Source organism: Lagenorhynchus albirostris, chromosome 12, assembly GCF_949774975.1.
Source record: "Lagenorhynchus albirostris chromosome 12, mLagAlb1.1, whole genome shotgun sequence".
Lineage (NCBI taxonomy): Eukaryota > Metazoa > Chordata > Mammalia > Artiodactyla > Delphinidae > Lagenorhynchus > Lagenorhynchus albirostris.
The window spans coordinates 7283605-7301068 of NC_083106.1; the positions used below are offsets into that span (position 1 = coordinate 7283605).

At 42.5% G+C, this 17464-nt stretch overlaps 1 long non-coding RNA gene across 1 annotated transcript; it reads right to left on the reverse strand.

Moving 5' to 3' along the window:
• Positions 1–1948: 1948 nt before the first annotated feature.
• LOC132530711 (uncharacterized) lies at positions 1949–4461 on the reverse strand. Its single transcript, XR_009543858.1, has 2 exons — positions 3442–4461; positions 1949–2066 (listed from the first exon to the last, which is right to left on the reverse strand). It is a non-coding gene; the product is annotated as an uncharacterized LOC132530711 (long non-coding RNA).
• Between the last annotated feature and the right edge of the window lie 13003 nt (positions 4462–17464).

The window sequence follows — 17464 nt, forward strand, 5'->3', positions numbered from 1 at the left end:
TACGATCTCTGGACACTAACCTTTGATATTTCGGACTTGGCTGGAAATTAGTGAATTATGAGGCCTACTCACGTTACTTGGAACAAGAACGTGTTTTGGAAATAATGTTTGCAAATACCTTTAGGGTAGCACATGGAATTGTCAGGCTATTAAGATGTGCTTATTGTGCATTTAATGAGTGGCAGTTTGACATGAGTCTGACTCCACTGGTTTCAAAAGAGGCTTCGTGGTATTCTCACTCTGGAAAAACAGACTCCTAGTACTCAATTACAATAGTGAAGGAAGTCGGGAGATGGTGGTAGCTGAATGGGTATTTGGAAACTATTAGGTAGGTTAAAGGGCATGTTTAAGCGTAAGCTTTCATATACCTGAGTGTCCCAGTAAACGTCTGAATCTGGACTGTTAAAAGTAACAGCATCTCTGGGTCCACACAAGGATTTAATAGACACGTATGACTGGCTCTCACACACGTGACGCTATCATATGCACAACTGGCTATTAGCATTTGAAACAGGTTTTGAACACAAACAAGGCCTAGATGATGGGTAATGTGGAAGTCAACTTTATATTGCCCAGTAAACCTCAAATGTCACCTCGGCTAGTTTTCTTGGCAGAAGCATTGTAAGAGGTCTAGCCCTTATAGACCCTTCAGGCCCACTGTCACCATCTGACTCCATGGGACAATGAAGCACCCTCAGGGGAAGGGGGAGGGTGGCAAAGCCTTTTGGTTCAAGAAGTACAACATGGATCAAGGTGAATTTTCTGATCTAAAGTAACATGAGCACTTGGAGAATAGGGCTATCAAAAGTCCCTCCCTCTTCCTCATTCTAAGTCAGCAGAGACTTGAAGACTTTCACACGCATTATCAGTTCAGTGACATTGTTTTCCTAGGCTGTCTACTGTCTCAAACTCCAGTGGTTCATCCACACCCAATGGGAAAATGTAGCAGCTGGAAGCACTGAAAAGCTGAAGCACAGAAACTGGATGTGATTTACGGCTTGAGCAAATTGTATCGTAAAACAGCTGTACATCTTAATGAACTGATGACAGGTCATGGCTTTAGGATATGTCTTCCTGAACTGGTTAGCATCACGATCCTAGGTCGATGGAAACTACAGCTGTACAATCCATTTGGCAAACTGGGTAGCTACGAGCCAAGCCTCATGCTGGTAGGATAGGAAGGTGTCGTAAGCAGGGAACACCAAGCAGAGGAGGATGAAGACTCTGTTTCGAGAATATAAGACCGGAAGTTAATGAAATGGAAGATAAATGTTTAAATCACAAGACATTTGGGGTATTAATAACTGATATGAATAAGTGGTAATGCATCCAGGAAAGGGTTTCCAGGATGGCAACGGGATAAGAAACTAAGTTAGATGGGACTTCCCTGGTGGTTCAGTGGTTAAGACTCTGCGCTTCCAATGCAGGGCGCACGGGTTGGATGCCTGGTCAGGGAACTAAGATCCCTCATGCCTTGTGGCACGGCCAAAAAAAAAAAAAAAGAAGAAAAAGAAAAGAAAGAAACTAAGAGAAGAAATGATCAAAAGAGTGAGGCTTCTTCTGAAAACCAGAAGACTCTGAGTGCACAGGGAGTGTGCATATTGGGGGCAGTGGGATGTGACTGCTGTTTTCAACTATTTGAAGGCGTATGTGGAAAAGTCTTACTCTGCGTTCCTGAGGCCAACGCTAGATAGAATCTATGGCAGATGGAGGGGTACTCCTGAAACATTCCCTTTGCTTCCCATCCTCTCCAACCCCTGCAGTTAGGTAGGACCATGTGACTAGCTCTGGCCAATGGGGTTTGGAGGGAAGTGACAGGTATCCCTTCTGGACAAGGCAGAGAAGAAATGTGGGCTGTTTATCACAGCAGCACAGCCTATCATGTCCTCACTGATATAGAAATTACATGGCAGCAGGTTTTGAGACCAAATGAAGCTTAAACTATTAGAACTGTTTAACGGGTTCTTTACTAATTATGTTGCCTTGTTCTACAAGTGTTCAATGAGAGGCTGAATTTGGAACATAGAGTAGAAATTCTTGACCTGGGTGAGTAGATTTGATTACTTCTGGGGAAAAAAAAAAGGCAGGTTAGGGCCTTACCTTTAACTATACATAAAAATAAATAACTTTAAAATTTAGAAATCTTGAAACTATATACATATATATTACTTTCAAAATTGCAAAGAATTTTCTAAATGTAATGTTAAAATTTATAACTCATATAATGTCATTATAAAACCAAAGTGCAAACAGCTGGGAAAAATATTTACCCCAGTTATGGCAAAATATCAATATCCTTACTGCATGCGTGGCTTTACCAAGTAACTAAGAAAAGTACATGATTCCAACAGATACATTGACAAGAGACAGGTGCAAAAGCTACATGAAGCCATAGTAATCTCATGAAAAAAAACGCAAACATCACCGACAAGCCATTTTTACTCTATTGTCAAAAAAACTGAAAACAACTGATACACAGTATCGGTGAAGCCCACAGTAAAATAAGCACTCCTCTTTCACAAAGCTGGTAGAAGCAAACGTTGCTACAGTCTTTCTGGATGAACATTTATAATAAATATTCACTTCTGACTGGGTTGTATTGGGTCGGCCTAAAAGTTCGTTTGGGTTTTTCCGTAAGATGTTACGGAACGAACTGTATGGCCACCCCAATAATTCCAGTTCTAGGAGTTTATATAGAAGAATCAAAAGCTGTACAGCATGATGTATATATAAGCATTATTTATGATACTGAAAAGTTGATACAAACATCCAACAGTCAGAGAATAGTAAATAAATTATAGCACATCCATGACATGAAATACTATGGGGTCATTAAAAGCCACACGTGGAAATTATATTTAATGACATGGAAAATGGTTCATGAAGTAACGTCAAGTTAAGAAGGCATATACTGTACTACATTTTGTACATATGTACATATATATTTTGTACATATTTTGTACGTATCTGTCTGTCTGTCTGTCTATCTACACATTTGACCTAGTGGCACCACCTGACAGAGGGGATCTCACCCTCCACTTTTTTCCCCGGCTTCCTGGACCGAATCTCTCTCCACTCCCCTCCCTGTGGGTCACATCTTCCCAGCCTCCTTTGCTGGTTCCTTGACATCCCCTAAATGGCAAACGTTGCAGTGCTACAGGTCTCTGATCTTGGATGCTTCCTGGTTTACACCCACTTTCCAGATGATTCCATCTACTTGCACAGGTTTAAACAGCGTCTCTGCATTGATGTATCTGCATTCACATCTCCAGCTCAGACAGGTCCTGGTCTCCTATCAGACTCATGCCTGTCAACGTGCCTACAGGACATCTTCTCTTGGATGTTTAATAAACTTCACATGCCCAAAATTGAACCCCTAATTTCAACTGCATCCTTAAAAAAAAAATCAGACACAGCTAAACCAACACAAGCTTGCTCTACCTGTAATCTCTCCCTTTTGGGGAAATGGCAGACCCATTCTTCCAGAGGTTTGAGCCAAAAGATTGGAGTTCATTGTTAACGCCTCTATTTCCCTCAAACCCCACTTCCAATCTTTTCACAAAATCTTCCAGGTCTACCTGCAAGATAATATCCATCATCAAACTCCTTCTCAGCACCTCCACTGGTACAACTCTGGTCTCAGCTGCCAGCACCTCCCAGCTGGATCTGTTGCAACATCTGCTCTCCCTGGCTCCCCTTGTGTCCTTTCAACGCAACACAGCAGCACAAGGATCACTCTTCTCCTCAAAACCCTCAAGCCTTCCCATCTCACTTGGAGCACAAATCAAAGTCCTACAGTGGCCTGACCTCTGCCCACTCTCTCTGGCCATCTCGCCCACACTCTCCCACCTGCTCACCGAGCTCCAGCCACTCTTGTCATGCTTCGAGTAGCCAAACATGGTCCTGCCTCAGGGCCTTTGCCCTTGCTGCTCCCTCATTGCAACACTCTCCAGGTATCTGCACGGCCTGCTCCAGTCTCTGTCCAAATGTAACCTTCTCGGTGAGGTTTTACCTGATTTCCTGATATTGCATAGCAACATCCGATGCCGCTCACCTAGCTTCATGTTCCTGTGTAGCAAAAATCTCTACCTGGCACACTGCACATTTACCTGCCCTTTGTTTACTGTCTTTTTTCCTCCACTGGAATGTATGCTCCATGAGATTAGAGACATTGCTGTACTCCCAGTGCCTAGAACAGTGCCTGGCATATAAGGAGCAGTCCAATAATTGTTGCATACATTTTAAAAAGGCAACAAATGGTATAAAGAACCCTTACCTGGAGTTCAGGCCACCTTGTAGCCACAAACCAGTCATGTGGAATTTGGTACTGAGAATGAGTGTAGCTGCCCTGCCTATTCCATGGGCCCACTGCGAAGCATCAATAAACATGCAAGACACTAAGACATCAAAGGCGCGAGGCTGGAAGTATAAAGTCAACAGCAGGAGGCGTGTGCTTTATCCTGGGAAAGGGACAAATGGATTCCTTTCCTCATTTTTCATTAAGAGCAGTACGGTTGCACAGCTCTCCTGCTGTGCGTTGCTCCAGTCTCCAAAGGGGCCCTGACAGGATGCAGTGGGCCACGGGTTTCCAGCAGGAAATCCCCTTGTTTGGTGGCTTTCTTAGAAGTCTTAAGTCATTGGGACAGCGGAGGCAACCTCCAGAATGGTTCCAAATAATGACAGAAAGCTCACGATTATTCCCTTTGTGTAGTAAACATCCCTGTGCGTCAGGCAGTTTACATGCATTATGTCAAATCCTTACAACAATGCACGTGCTCCTGAGGCCAGATCTGAGCACAAAAGCTCAGGCTAAGCCTTAAGCCCTGCTCCCACCCCGCCTTTTTAAATTTTTTATTTTATATCGGAGTATAGTTAATTAACAATGCTGTGTTACTCTCAGGTGTACAGCAAAGTGATTCAGTTATTTCGGAGTATAGTTAATTAACAGTGCTGTGTAAATCTCAGGTGTACAGCAAAGTGATTCAGTTATACATGTACCTATTCTTTTTCAAATTCTTTTCCCATTTAGGTTATTACAGAATAGTGAGCAGAGTTCCCCGTGCGACACAGTAGGTCCTTGTTGGTTATGTATTTTAAATAGAGCAGTGGGTGCATGTCAATCCCAAACTCCCAATCTATCCCTCCCCCCATCCTTCCTCCCAGTAACCATAATTTCATTCTCTAAGTCTGTGAGCCTGTTTCTGTTTTGTAAATAAGTTCATTTGTATCATTTTTTTTTAGATTCCATGTATGAGCAATATCATATGATATTTGTCTTTGTCTGACTTACTTCACTAAGTGTGATAATCTGAGGTCCATCCATGTTGCTGCAAATGGCATTATTGCATTCTTTTTAGCGGCTGAGTAATATTCCATTGTGTATATGGACCGCATCTTCAGTCCTGCTCCCTTTCGACCACCTTCTGTGCCTCCCTACGCTTAGTCCTTGTCATCGTGATTCCTTATGTTACAATGTCCTTGTCAGCTAGGTACAAACAAGTTTAAACATATAGACTTTGATAGACTTTACCCTTACTCTATAGGCTTAAACTCTATAGAAAAGAAAAATTTGACTTTGTTTAGATTACACCTGAGAAACACCTAATTATTCATTCACTCATTGATTCAACACGTTTTCAGAGCCCCTACTGTGTGTGAGCACCACACCAGGCACTGGGGATACAGCAGCTAACAAAACAGAAAACAACTCTGCCTTCACTCAGCTACCTTCTATGATGAAGACAACAGCATAATAAACAAGCACATATAGGGAACGTCAGAAGGTGGTAAGGGCGGAACCAGAGCCGGGAAGGGGGATGAGATGTGCAGGGTGGGAGTCAAGACCACGGTCTTCAATTGAGTGGTGTCCCTCGGCCTCACTGAGGTCTGAGTGGAGGAAGATCTTGAAGGAGAGAGGGCGGCGGCCACATGGTGTGTCTGGCAGGAGATTCCAGGTGCGGGGACCAGGCAGCACGGAGTTCCGGGGGAGGAGCGTGCTTGGCGTATTTAGAAAGGTGAGTGGGACGGTAGGGACTTGGGGTTCTACTCGGAGAGCAACGGAGGTGTTGGATTGTTCTGAACGCAGACGTTAAGTTTTAAAACATATTTACATTTTAAAAGGATCACCCTGACTTCTGTTTTGGGAACTAGGGTGGAACTGAGGGGCCAGTTAGATCATGACAATAGCCCAGATGGAGAAAGAGCTTGGCTAGGATCAGGGTAGAAGCAGTTATTCCGATGTAATAACAAATAGAATTAGCAAACAGGTAAGTTAGGAGACTGCTCTCTATAAAGCAGACTTTTCAATGCAAACAAAAGCATGGTAAGTTCCTTTAACTTACCATGTAGGTTTCAATTCACAGAAACTTAACCTGTGCACGTCATTCAGCGCACCTTTTTATGTAAGCAAGGGAGACCCATCGTTGTCTTAAGAAGGTTATTGCTAAGGGGTGGGTGGGGGTGGGTGGAGGACGGATGGACTGAGAGTTTGGGGTTAGCAGATGTAAACTATTGTACAGAGAATGGATAAACAAGGTCCTACTGTATAGCACAGGGAACTAGATTCAATATCCTGATAAATTATAATGGAAAATAATGTATATATATGTATAACTGAATAACTTTGCTGTCCACCTGAAGCTAATGCAACATCGTAAATCAACTATACTTCAAGAAAATAAATTTCTGAAAAAAGGTTATTATCAGTGTAAAACAAACGGGTTTCTCATCCTTGCTTAAAACCCAGCAAGAGTAATGCAAACTTTCTTTTCTAGTTAAATTTTCAACAGGGAAATGTCCCTAGGAAGTCACAATAAACAGAACTGTGGGAAAACATGTCAAAGGTTCCTGCCAGAGTTAAACACATGCACCCCCGAGGAAAGGAGCTACTGTCTGTTGAATGTCTCAGAAGTTCAAGGAATTTGCCTTCAAAGTTCTTTCGGACAAAGACGCCTCTGAGCTCACATTCTTTTCCACGGGGTATAATGATGCTTTACAAGAAGGGGAGCCCATTTAGAGGCAGAATAAATGCAGGGCTTCTTGGGGACAGAGAGACATTGGCGACAAAAGAGAGTTCGCAGCACACAGGGAGCTGCTTTGGGGAGAGGCGGGCACGCGCGGAGCGCACCGCAGACGGGCGCGTCTCGTTTAACCTATTACTCATCCTGAACAACCCTTGGGACCATCAGACCTTAGGACAGTGGCGATGCCACGCGGAAATATGCAGCATATATCACTCGAGCTGATTTCTCTTTAATTTAGTAAGTCCATATCACCGACCAAGTTGGAACACAGTGGACGTGTTAATGGCAAGAGTCTGGGCTTTCTGTTTTCCTGAGGCTTTTTTCTGCTCAATAAAGTATTTAAGGTATTACTACTATTTTTCTCTTTCTGGTCAGTCGTATAAAATGTCCTCCTTTCTTGTAAAACATCAGGATTGGCAGGACCTCAGCAATCAGACCTGTCCCTATTCCTAACTATACTCGTGGAGAAGCGATACCCAGGAGGGCATAAGCCCCTTGCCCAATATCACAGACCTGGCAAAGGGTGGGGCAGGGGCTGGGAGCCAGGTTCGCTGGTGTGACAGCCCCAGCTCTTCAGCCGATAACTTCAGCAGGGCTGTTGTTCAAAACAAAACAGAACCAAAAAAAAAGAGAAAAATCCACATAGAAAACTAACTGAAAATGTATGGCTGACTCTTAGTTATGATCTGAAAACTGCATTCACCCCTTTAATACATATGTATTGATGCCTACAACGTGGCAGGCAGGCTGCTAACGTGGGAGTGAATCATGAAGAAGGCAACCACAATCCCTGTTCCCAGGAGCTTTGCAGTTGAGTGAGGAAGACAGACGATGAAACATGCAATTAAAATGAAGAGCAGCGGTGACCCTGTAGGGGAAGCACGGTGCACTACAAGAGCAAGACAGCGACGTTTTTTAAAATAAATTTATTTATTTATTTATTTACTTATTTTATTTATTTTTGGCTGCATTGGGTCTTTGCTGCTGCACGTGGGCTTCCTCTAGTTGCGGCGAGCGGGGGCTACTCTTCGTTGCAGTGTGCGGGCTTCTCATTGCAGCGGCTTCTCTTGTTGCAGAGCATGGGCTCTAGGCGCGTGGGCTTCAGTAGTTGTGGCTCATGGGCTCTAGAGAGCAGGCTCAGTAGCTGTGGCGCACAGGCTTAGTTGCTCCACAGTAGGTGGGATCTTCCCAGACTAGGGTTCGAACCCGTGTCCCCTGCATTGGCAGGCGGATTCTTAACCACTGCGCAACCAGGGAAGCCCAAGACAGAGAAATTTCAATAGCGTGTGTGAACTAACGCAACACTGTAACTCATCTATACTTTAATAAAACTTTTTAAAAAGTTAAATCTAAATAGTCTGTGTGGGGTGAACTGTAAGGTGATGGATGGTAACTAGACTTTGGTGGTGATCACTGTGTAGTGTACACAGATGTCAAATTATAATGTTGTACACCTGAAACTTACATAATAAAAATGTGTGTGTGTGCGTGTAAGAGAGAGACAGAGGTGCATTGTGTGTGTGTGAAAAAGAGAGAGAGGTATATTGTGTGTGAAAGAGAGAGAGAGGTGCATGGTGTGTGTGTGTGAGAGGTGCAGTATGTGTGTGTGTGTGTGTGTGTGTGTGAGAGAGAGAGAGGTGCAGTGTGTGTGTGTGTGTGTATGAGAGAGAGAGAGGTGCAATGTGTGTGTGTGAAAGAGAGAGAGAGGTGAATTGCGTGTGTGTGTGTGAAAAAGAGAGAGAGGTATATTGTGTGTGTGTGAAAGAGAGGGAGAGGTGCATTGTGTGTGTGTGTGTGTGTGTGTGAGGGGCAATGTGTGTGTGCGTGTGCGTGTGTGAGAGGTGCACTGTGTGTGTGTGAGAGGGGGCAGTGTGTGTGAGTGTGCGCGTGTGAGTGTGTGCACATGCGTGTGCGTGTGTGTGCGTGCGTGTTGGTGTGGCAGGGGGAGGGGAGCCTCGCCGCGAGCGGGCCCCGCTCTCCCGTCCGTCTTGCTGTCCTGCGCCGCATCTGCCCACCGGCCCGAGCGAGGATGCTGCCGCCACCCTTGACCCCTCTTGCTCCTGACCCCTCTCACCCGCCCGCCATCACTTTCTGGCCGTCTGATGCTTGTAATTCCCGAGGCTGTCTCCCCTCTCCATTCTTAACACCGGCCCGTTCATCTCGGCCCGACTACTGGCCGAGTCTCGCAACCCTCCTCCCGGGATTCAGTCTTGCTTTCTTCACTTCTCTTCCTCTGCAGATGGATCTGCCTAAAGTGCAACTCTGACCATGTGAGCCCTCTGCTTAAAAACCCGTCATGGCTCCCCATTGGCTAAGCATAAAGTCCGAGTTTATTAACACAGCCCCGAAGCCTCCCTGAGTCGGCCCAGCCTCTACTTCTCCAACGTCCTCCCTTGCCTCCTGCTGTCCCTCACTGCATACGCCAACCGTTCATACTTCCCATGAGGGCAGCAGGCTCTTTAAGGCATCTGTGTTGTCACTCATGTGTCTCTGCTGCGACTGCCACCCCCTGCCACACGCCCTCCCCCCTTGCTGAGGGTCCTCCTCTCTGACTCCATTCAGGTATCCTACCTCAGGGAAGCTTCCCTGGTGCCCCTCCCGTCACCCCGCGAGCTACCTGCTGCTTCTCCGTGTTCACCTGGTACCCTGGGCACATCCTAAAAGTCACATGTCCCACGTTAAATTATAATCATGTGTCTATGGCTGTTTCCCTCCCCAGCATCTGACAAGGATGGCCTCGCTCAGCTGTGCAAGCTTAGCACCTTGCACAGGCCTGATCCACGGCAAGACGTCAATGCATGTTTGTTTAATGAAAGAATGGTGATTGCAGATCTTACATGTGGCTAATTCTCAACCCAGCAATCAAAAGTTATTATATGTGGAAGTGAAATGACGGGGCTTTGCTTTTCCCTGAAAAGGAATAACTGATTCAAGCTTCCTGAAGATTACTGATTTTGGCAAGACAGGTAATAATAATATCTAAACTTGTCTGTATTTTCAAAATACAATGGTCCACACTGTTTTGTTGCCAAAGAAATATAAAATCATTATATACTCTGGTGAATTATTTTAAGTGTTACAAAATACCACAACACTAGTCCTGAGTCATAGCCTAACTTGTTTCTAGAATAGTCTGAGGAGGAGGAGACCAGCACCTGGGCAGGGTTCCGTGGGTGGCACGGCCTGGTGATGTCACCATTCAAAATAGCAGATTACCAAAATGGCATGCATTTACCTTCAAATACCTATGCTTTCTCCTAAAAGACGGACCTATCTTCAAAATTAGTTACTATTCTGTAAACACTGATGGGAAATTTAAGGAGGCCTTTGGAAGAAGAGAAGCCTCAGTAGGTGTTGGGAGGGAAAAGAGAGGTTAGCCAGATTTTATAAATGATTACCAAAGACAGCAAACTACCTATGCATAATCTAGAATGTTTATAAATGAAAATTGACTGTACTTCTCTAACTACATAGAATCTGAACAATGAACTTCAAATTACAAACTACACAATCACTATGACAGAGTTTGTAGCCTTTTTTTTGGTGGGGGGGGGGACAAGGAAAGCATTTTGTCATGAAAACCACCAGCCCATCCCTACCAATGCAAACATATATCCCCCTTTTCTTAATATAGCACACACACTTTAGTTTTAGCACAGCGAGTGTTTGGAGGATTTTTTTTTCCAGTTGTGTTTATTTATAATATGGGTGTGGAGTAAAATATCACATCACAACACCTTATATACTTCCACGCAAGCCGTCCTTTTCTGCCCAGAGCTATTTCTACAGTCCTCCTCAACCTCAAATTTAAAAAGTGTATCCTGTCAAATTGTGATAAATTGTTACCTGCATGGCAAAGAACTTGCTAACTAGAAGTAACTTCGGTCTTCTCAAAGTACATCCTTTAAGTAACAAATTGAATCTACACTTTGTACTTCTGTAACCTTGAAAAAAAAAAGGGTGAGGAGGGGGCTTGGCTAAACAGCTGGATTATCCCCAAGAAAGCTTGAACATATTTCAAAAAACCTTTTTTTTTCTTTTTTTTTTTTTTTTGCGGTACGCGGTTTTCTCACCTCTCCTGTTGCGGAGCACAGGCTCCGGACGCGCAGGCTCAGCGGCCATGGCTCACGGGCCCAGCCGCTCCGCGGCATGTGGGATCTTCCCGGACCGGGGCACGAACCCGTGTCCCCTGCATCGGCAGGCGGACTCCCAACCACCGCACCACCAGGGAAGCCCCTCAAAAAACATTTTAAAATGAAATTTTGCTCTTAACTTAAAAAAAATGAAACGGTATAGTTTGGTGCAGAACTCATCTAAAATTAGGTCTTTGGTGAAAAATCTTTCTGCCCATCACACTAAGGCTGTGTGTTTATGTGTTTGTGTGCACTTGCCTGTGTGTGGTACTTCATGGTCGGAAAATGGTAACTTGGGCTCAAAAATTTTTTTAAAAATTTAAAAAGAGGCCTTTGGTAAAGTTCTTCAACAAACCCTAAAATATAAATGTTTGTTGGAATGCTTTTAAGAAATTGTACACATAGTAAATAATCAGTTTCTTCATAAATGCAAAACTTCAAGAAGTATACAAAATATAATCAAGCAAAATGAATCTGACCTTTCATATCTAGAATAAAAGCATTTAAAAATGTTTTGTGAAACCTTAATATGTGTTCTTTTTCAATTACTGCTTATCTTGTGCTCTTTTGAATCTAACTGATTTCTAGATCTTCCCTTGCTGTTTTGTTTCCACCTACCCAGGGTTTTGCTGTGTGGTGAGATGGTCCTTTTGTTTTAAGGAAAGGGGGTAAAAACCCAGGTAAATATATGTGTTGTAGTAACAGTACGTGAGATGAGTGAGTGAAGAGATATTTTCAGTATAATTTTAGCTATAATGAGCTTATCTGTTAGTTACTTGGCCAAGATCATTAAATTACAAAAATAAATATTTTATGTTATTTTGTTAGTATATTTCTTTCAAACAAAATACACAAATAACTAAGGGGCAAAGATGGAGGGCTTATGGACATGCCACTGTAGGTATAATGACAGCATAATTAGAAACTTTACTTATATTCCTAACGAATAGAATAGACCGTGATTGACCCATAAGTGTGCCTTTCCAGTTTACTTAGTCCTATATCTGTGAATCACCATCCTTCCTGAAATTAAGGAAATTAAATTAACTTAATAATAATGTAATTGGCCAGAAGACCATCATTAGAAGCAACTGTAAAAGTATCTCTTAAGGGCTTCCCTGGTGGCGCAGTGGTTGAGGGTCCACCTGCCGATGCAGGGGACACGGGTTTGAGCCCCCGTCCGGGAAGGTCCCACATGCCACGGAGCGGAAAGGCCCGTGAGCCAGGGCTGCTGAGCCTGCACGTCCGGAGCCTGTGCTCCGCAACGGGAGAGGCCGCAACAGTGAGAGGCCCGCGTACCACACACACACAAAAAAAGTGTATCTCTTAGATTTAACTCATCATTTTCACAATCCGGCAAACAAAATTAAATCTGTACTTATTTATCCCATAACTATTAGGCAATAACTATCCTACACATTAAGGTAAAAAAGTGGGAATAATATGAAATTTTAAGATGTCTAGATTCCTAAGAAGAATGTAAATGAACCTTTGAGGTAGTTTTAACATGTGACATAGATTCCTCTCTCTTATTGACTAGAAAAAAAATTGGTGATGAAAGGGAAAGTGGTTTTGTTAAAGACATGAACAGAAAATTAAAATATCCTGTTATTTGATCTATAACATTCATATATTAGAAATACTGATAAATATTGTCACCTTCCCCCTGGATATTGGTATGTTGACCCAGGTATAAGAAATCTTTGATCTGTTGGTTTTACAGAGTAAGACATGGTTTGAACATAGACCAGTCAAAATTCTTCCTTTGCTTTGGGAAATTCATTTGTGAGACATCTGATAGATTACATATAGTTTTAATAGTTGCTCAAATGCATACTTAAGATCACAGAAAATTCTGACATTCCCAACATATTGATAGTTATATTGACCCAAACAGGCAAAGTGGTCAATAGCAAATAGTTTATGGCAGTAATGCCTCCAACCTCTTTAATCAGGAGTATAGAAGCAGTTCTCCAGTGGTATTTTCTATGTATCTTCAGAGAATTTGCTGCCCTCAATTCTCTTACTGAAATGGGGGGAAGCCAAATCATTGTCAATTGTATTCTAAAGTCTCTTTTATTTATGACCAAAACCTTCCCTTTAATAACACGGTGCGGGGTGGGGGGGGAGACGTGTTAAAATAGAGGTTGTAAAACCAAAATCTACAAAGAAACAGAAGCCTGTATTGAGCACACATAAGAAGAAAATCTTGACAGAACTACTGTTAAAAAGCCACATGAAAAAGTAGCCCAGTGAAGACAATAGCAGTGTAAATGATATCTCAATAAACAATCCACATGAGGAACAGCTCAAGCTATGATGATAAAAGAATGATAGAACAAACAAGCAAGGGTATTAGGCGAACAGAACAAAGCGATCGCTCATAAATGGCTTCCAGGAAAGCAAAGGGAGATTTTATAAAGAAACAGGAAAAGGGAAAACAAACTGGTATAATTTGCTGCACCTTCTAATTCTAATGAAAACGTCTTTCAGTTTTGCTGCAGAGAAGAGGCATAACAGGAGAGCTGGAAGCTGAGGATATAAATTACAACTGGGAAAAAAGGATTTCGTAAGGATGGGGTAGCCTATGGGTCCACTCCTCAGAAATCCTCTTTTAATTGGCTGGGGGCAAAGTGATGCTTACTAATACAACATGACAAATAAGTAGAGATAGCTTAGATCCCAAAACCAAACGAAGGAGCAAAGGGAAAGAAAAGTGAGGGTCGACACCTACCCAGCGAACTAACTGTTTTCAGGTTGATGTCCTTTTTCAACTTCAGGAGCTGATTATAAAGCAGTCAGCTCAATGGCTACAAGCTTGGTCCATTTCAGTGATATAATTTCATGGCTTTTCTAATAGAATTGCTACCAAAATCCTTGGTGGCAGGTTTCAGACATTCAACCCAGAGTACCCTGATTCTCTCAGTCATGAGACCCACTGCTCAGCCCAGCTTCCCTCATACCCGCAACTCCAACGATGGCCCTTAAGGAGCTCTGGTTGGGTTCCCATTCCTCTGCCTAAAAGACGATTTCTTCCATCCTCATGCCCTCAATCCACCATCTCTACCGTTCTTCCTTGATCAGATCTCAGCAAGAGAGCTGGAATCTAGCAACGGCTCTGAAAGTCTCTCCCGACCACCCTACCCTCCACCAATTCCGGGTTCAATACCTCCTGGGGACGCCTGTAACCCCCATGCTCCCCCATCATGGGCTTTATCACAGAGGTGTGTAACTGCCTCTGTCTCCATCTGTATCCCTCACTTACCTGTAAGCTTGGGGTGGGCAATGACCACCTATTTATCATTTTTGTTTCATCCCAAGGCCCAAGACATTGGTACACCATCCATACACATCTGTTGCATGATTACATGAAAACATAACCAATATTTTATTGCCTTGCATTAAAATCTTTACTTTTCTAATGACTTTTGATTTCTAATGTAAAGTATTGGGTTGGTCAAAAAGTTTGTTCGGTTTTAAGTAAAAGCAAAGGACACATTTTTTCGTTTTCACCAAGAGCTTCATTGAACAATGTATTCATTCGCCGAATGAACTTTTGGGCCAGCCCAATAGTTATAATGTAAATATAAATATTGCTTTCAAAAGGCAAAATTTCCCAAGATTAATTTTTTTTTTTAGTTGGAAGTTGGCATGTTTACGTATTCCAACGTAATCAATTCTTTCCTTACGTGACTGAACCAAGGAAGAGAGCTGCCCTAACCAGTGAAGCCCCAGAGGGGTCAAGGAAGAGCTCCTATGGCTTGCTTGGGTGACGTCCCATGGGAAGACACCAAAGGTACAGAGACGGTTTGGGAGCTGGGAGATAGGTCTTGACATCCCTCTAGTGGGGTGACACCTTCTAGTGAGGCGTCTAGATGAAGGTACAGATTTCAGCCTATTGGCCAGTGTTCCTTGTACAAAACGATTTTTGTATTTTCTTGAAAGGGGGAGAAAATGTGAAAGGTGAAGAAAAGTATGAAAGAGACTCATACCTAATGTGGGTTTTTTCTGGTTTTTTTTTCTTACTATCAGATAACTATGCATAAAAGTAATAGTTGGTTCTCCCTTGCCTCCATGATTTTCATCTGTGTGTGTGTGTGTGTGTGTGTATGTGTGTTGGCTGGGAAGACAATTAAAATCTTTTGTTTACAATTTTAAAAAAACACAACAACCCAGAACCTCTACTATTAAGGATTCTGCGTTCTTTCTTATTGACGATTATTTCAAATCCAGGGCTGAAGCTGGTGCCTAGGTAGATTTCAGGAGAACGTTTCCCTAAGGGGTTATAGGTAGAAACCATTCACTAATTCTGATTATTCAGTTTATTCATGATGATGGCATTAAGAATTAGGCTGCTAAATGCCTGACTGAGGATTTAGAAGGCAACAGGTGATTGCTCAGAAGAAGTCAGGGCAAGCTATTCATGATGAGCAATGGGCAGCAGCAGAGGGAGAACGGATTTGGAGATCAGATAAAACTGTAACCTAGACTAGCTCCTTCGTCTCTCTGAGCTTCATTCTACTCAACTCTGAAATTGTGGTAATGTTCTATTTTAGCGGGCGTTGTGAGCGCTAGAGATATTACATGAACATACAGGGTGCTTGGCAGCCACACAATAAATGGTAGCCATTATTTCCAATTTCAGTCTGAGGATTTAGCAGGTAGACCAGAAGCCTGCTACAGGTACAATACATACCTGTTTCCCAATAAGTTATTTCACAAAGGTGCTCATGCTGGCCTTATGCAAAAACAGAAACATGAAGTGAAATTATAGCATGTTAAGTTTCTGTATCTGAAAATTCTGGATGGATAGATCACTTTCCACTCTAAGACTGGTTTCTAGGGGCATGTCACAAGGCCCCGGCATTGGCTCAGCTCTACTCAGTGCTTTTATCAGTGACTCGGAAGTGGAACAACATTGGAAGGTATAGGTAATAGTTTTACAAACCAGTCAGAATATAAAAGTTTGCAACAGACTATTAAGAAGAAATCTAGCAGATATAATGTCAAGGGCTTCCCTGGTGATGCAGTGGTTAAGAATCCGCCTGCCAATGCAGGGGACAGGGGTTCGAGCCCTGGTCCGGGAAGATCCCACAGGCCACAGAGCAACTAAGCCCATGTGCCACAACTACTGAGCCTGCAGGCTGCAACTACTGAAGCCCGTGTGTCTAGCCCATGCTCCACAACAAGAGAAGCCACTGCAATGAGAAGCCCACCTGCCGCAACTACAGAAAGCCACTGCGTGGCGACAAAGACCCAACGCCGCCAAAAATAAAAAAAAAAAAAGAATGTCAAGTCTCTGCTAATCAGGAAAATCAAATTTAAATAATAATAAGAAAAAGTACATGTGTGTGTATATTAAGAAACACAACAATCAAATATAACATGTGATCATTGATTGGGTCTAAAAATTAGGAACAACTGTAGAAATCATTTTGAGGACAATTATGGACATCAGAATATAGACAGGGTATTAAGTAATAGGGAATTACTTTTAGTTTTCAAAAGTATGTTGAAAGGGTATTATGGTTATATAAAAGAATATCCTTATTTTCTGGGGTAAAATGTCAAAATATGTGTGTGTATATATATATATGTACATAAAATACGTACACATATATAAATTGTTCATATATATATATATACACACACACACACATACATTACAACATTTCAGTGTTATATATTACTAACAATTTTAAAGTAAAATAATATTCACATATGTGTGTGTATAACGAAGACAACGAAAAATTCTCAGAACTGAAGGACATGGCTTTGTATGTTGAAACGGCCCACTCGAAACACAAACCCACATGAATGGACATTTTAACAAAGTATTCAAATACTGGGGATAAAGAAAATATTCTACAAATTACCAGAGAGAAAACACAGGCTACATGGGAAGCATAAAGAGTGAGAATGATATCAAATATCTCAACAGCAACACTGGGAACTAGAAAACAATTCTGGGGAAAGATGAACGTTTTACCCAGACAAATTGTCAATTAGGTGCAAAAGTAGAGTTAAGACATTTTCAGACGGGGAAGATATTAAAAGATTTATTTGCGTCAACTGATTTTCAATGAGGGAGCCAAGTCCATTCAATTAGGAAGAACAGTCTCTTCAACAAATGGTGCTGGGGCAGGTGGATATCCACACGCAGAAAGATGAAGTTGGACTCCTACCTCACCCAATACATGAAAATTAACTCGAAATGTACAAACAAGCTAAATAGAAGACCTAAAGCCATAAACCTTTTAGAAGACAACATAAGGGTAAATCTTCATGACCCTGAATTTGACAAAGAAT